The sequence below is a fragment of the Nannospalax galili genome, unplaced genomic scaffold, assembly GCF_000622305.1.
Source record: "Nannospalax galili isolate Female #2095 unplaced genomic scaffold, S.galili_v1.0 scaffold979, whole genome shotgun sequence".
NCBI classification, from domain to species: Eukaryota; Metazoa; Chordata; class Mammalia; order Rodentia; family Spalacidae; genus Nannospalax; species Nannospalax galili.
The window spans coordinates 900,386-904,163 of record NW_008343671.1 but is presented as its reverse complement, the minus strand read 5'-3'; the positions used below and the strand labels follow the sequence as shown (position 1 = coordinate 904,163).

The 3,778-nt window shown below is 50.4% G+C and overlaps 1 long non-coding RNA gene across 1 annotated transcript in view; it reads right to left on the bottom strand.

Moving 5' to 3' along the window:
* Positions 1–2,400, bottom strand: part of LOC115071519 — a 20,499-nt gene extending 18,099 nt beyond the window's left edge. Inside the window, exon 1 of the long non-coding RNA XR_003850601.1 lies at positions 2,291–2,400. This is a non-coding gene — a long non-coding RNA (uncharacterized LOC115071519). The remainder of the gene's footprint in view (positions 1–2,290) is intronic.
* Between the last annotated feature and the right edge of the window lie 1,378 nt (positions 2,401–3,778).

The following is a 3,778-nucleotide window of genomic DNA, read 5'->3' as shown; positions in this document are numbered from 1 at the left end:
CCCCTCCCCCCCCCCCATCCCTTTTTAATTTCAACTTCTTATTAAATTGGTCATTTGCCTCCTGTGGTTTATTTTTTTCTTTCTGTTGAGATGGTTTCTTTTTTTTTTTTTTTTATCTTTTTGAGAAAGGGTCACCCTGTAGCCCCAGCTGGCCTGGAACTCAGTATGTAGACCAGATTGACCTCAGACTCACAGGGACCAGCCTGTCTCTGCCTCCCAAGGGCTGCGGGCCACCACACCGGGTGAGATGGTTAATTTTAATGTGCCAGCTTGACTAAGCTAAGGCATGGCCAGATAGCTAGTGGAATGTTATTTCTGGGTGTGTATGAGGATGACTCTGGAAGGGAATAGCATTTGAATAGAGAGACTGAATCAGGATTGCTCTCACTGGGCCAGTGAGATGGTTCAGCTGGTAAAAATGCCTACTTTGCAAGTTTGACATCTAAGTTTGAGCCCCAGAACCCACGTAAAAAGATGGATGAGGTGGTACATATCTATAATCCCAGGATTCCTACAGTAAGATGGGAGCTGGAGACGGGAGAATCAGCCTTAAACTCTCTGGTTAGCTCTCCTAGAGTATGCTGTGCAGTGGCAGAAGCAAGAAGAGATCCTATCTCAAGAAGATGGATGGAGGGGGCTGAAGAAATGGCTCAGCGGTTAAGAGCACTTGCTGTTCTTGCAGAGGACCCAGGTTCCGCTCCTAGCACCCACTCAGCAGCTAACAAGGGACCTAGCCTCTGCCTTCTATGGATGTACTGCATGTGGGGCATTTACATACATGCAAGCAAAACACTCATGCACATTAAAAAAAGAAGATGGATGGCAAAAAGATGGATGAGACGATAACTCCTGAAAGCTGTCCTCTGACCTCCACATGTGTAATGGGCATGCACACATATATACTCACATACACATCACCTATACATACACTATAATAATAAAAACTTAAAAAGATTGCCCTTACCAAGCACATAAGAGTCAGTTGATCCACAGAGAGCCTAAACAGAGCAAGAGTGTGCAAGAAACACAAATTCACTCTTCTCTTGAGCTGGGACATTCATATTCCACACTGGAGCTCCTGGTCCTTCAGACTCACATGGGAACTGTACCTGTGACTTCCCTGGACCTCCTGTTGCATACAGTAGATTGTGGGCCTTCTTGGCCCTCTAATCTCCTGAGTCATCCCTTATGACAAACATCTTTATGTCCATATACAGTCATCTTTGCTATCCAATGGGGATATGGCCCAGGACTCCTCAGGATGCCAGATCTGAGGAGTTCAAGTCCCTTATACAAAATGGCATGGTATTTTCACATAACATACACACATCCTTCCCTATAATTTGTTTATTTACCTTCTAGGACAGTTTTACTACATAGTCCAGGCTGGCCTTGAACTCAAGATCCTCATGCCTGAGCCTCCTGAGTGCTGGGATTGCAAGTGAATACTTTAAATCTCTGCAATGCAGATAATAACTAGTGTGATGTAAACACTATTTAAATCATTGTTATACTGAATTGTTTAGGGAATAGTGACGGAAAAAAAATCTCCGTTATATGTTCAGTATGGCCACAGTTTTGTTTGTTTTGTTTTTCCATAGCAGTCTGAATCCACCCCACTGAAGGTAAGACTGTGGAAGGCTGACTTCTTTTTCTCTGGAGCAGCCTGATGGACAAAATGGCACTTACTATTTACTTGCAAAACTGTCTGACATCAGGCTTCCTAACTGAGTTGTCACTACCTCTGGGGCGGAGAGGTGTCCACTTTCTTTCCTGTGTCTCCTTGAGGAGGGTTTGACCTGGGTGTTCTCCAAAAGGCGCTCCAGCTTTCCTGTACCTCATCATCTCTTATTTCCACCCCTCCCACCTTCCCCCTTCCCCAGCCTACAAGTTGACTTGATTTGTTGTTGTTTTGCCTAAAGAAGCTGGACGTGGTGGTCCAGGCGTTAACCTCAAGCCTCGGGAGGCAGAGGCAGGCAGATCTCTGTGAAATCAAGGCCAGTCAGGTCTACATAGAGAGTTCCAGGCCATTTGGGGCCACAGGGAGACCCTGTCTCAAAAAACAAAAGCCAACAAACAAAACAAAACAAGGAAACAAAAATAGAGGCAGGATTTCATGTAACTAGGTTGGCCTTGAACTCGCCGATGACGGCTTTGAACTCCCGAGCCTCTCGCTTCCATCTCTCAAGTGCTGAGATCACAGGCGTGTGCCATCAGCAGTTAATTTTTGCAGTACTGCCTATTATGTATGGGTCTAAGGGGAAAGAGCCCAAGAATTGGAGGCACTCACCTTTAATCACACTCCATGCCCCCTCGGGATTGGGTGCCAAGTCTCCAAACCAGCCCCTCTCCCCTCTACAAATTTCCAGACCCGCTCACACCCGGGTGTCCCAGCTGGGCTGCCCCCACTGGAGCAATGACGTCTATTTGCATACATCAGATCCAAAGGAAGCGTTGGCTCAGCGACGATTTGCATACGTTCGTGCTATTGGCTAGGAGGGCGGCACGGCAGCCAATAGCTTGCAGCAGTGTGTGCCGACCGCGGCCCCGCGGCCCCGGTGATGTAATGGAATCCTGGCTGGAGCCGCGGCTCCCTGCGGACCGCGTGGTGACGTAGCGGCTTCCCCAGCCGCACCCGGCGCACCCGGCCTGGCACGGCGCTCGCAGCGGGGTCGCCCCGGGAGCGAGGCAGGGGCACGGCCGATCGGGGTCCTGCGCTGCGCGGGTGCCTGCCGCGTTCCTTCCAGCCCTGTGTTGCAATGACGAGACCCTCCGGGAGGGTCCCAGGCCAGATCCCGCCTCGGAAAGCCGACCCCGGAGGATAACACGCGCTTCTGCTCCTCGGGGAATGCATGGGCTTCGCACTAAATCGGCCACGCAACTCTGCAACCTCTGCTTTTGTTTACAAGGAGGAAGTTCGATTTTGTAACTCTGAAGTTACATAGGGTTTTGATGTGTTTTTAATCAAGAGCCCTGGCTTTGATTTGGGGGAAATTTTGCATCAATTCCCCTATTCCGGCCTGGTGACCTAGGTCACTTTCTCGGTCCCGGCCTGATGGGTCCTTGGTGGCAACCAGGTTAGCAAATATGGAAACATTTGGTAAAGTGCCTGGGAGAGGGTGCTCGTCCCACAGTCCAGTGGCCTCCTTGAGCCTTAGGAAGCTCTGTCTTGGTGACCCCATTTTTCTCCCTTGAATTTATTTGTTCTTAAATCTGGGGAGAGGTGGGGGGGGGACCCCCAGTCAAGTGGTTCTTGAGCTTCTGGTTGAGGAAGGGATCGATAAAGGGAATCCCCTCCCCAGCCCCTGATTCTGTGCCAGGTCTGAATAGGGGAGTCCCTTCTAGGCCCAGACAGGCTAGGGAACCCCCTAGACATCCTCCCACCCCAGGAGGCAGGGAGGAAGTGAGGTGGAATGGGGGCTGTCAGGCTACAGGCAGCTGAATCCAGGCCACTGAATGTGACTGATCCTCTTGGGCCCTGCAGCTCATGGTGGCTTACTTTTTCCCACCCTTGGGACTTCTGCCTTATCCCTGTCCCATACCTAGGAGATTTGGGGCAGCCTCTCCTCTGTGGGGTGTCCTTCTCCCTTTATGCCTGGGCTTGTCTCTCACACACTGTACTCCACATCCTCTTCCTCCAGGATGGCCATTGGGATTAATCCTCAATTCCACTCCACCCTCTTCCTCACCCCCCTCCCCACACCCCATGACAGCTGGAGGCCTCATGACTATTCTGTGTTCTGCCTCCCCACCATACTAGAATCAGTTTTCTACTGTA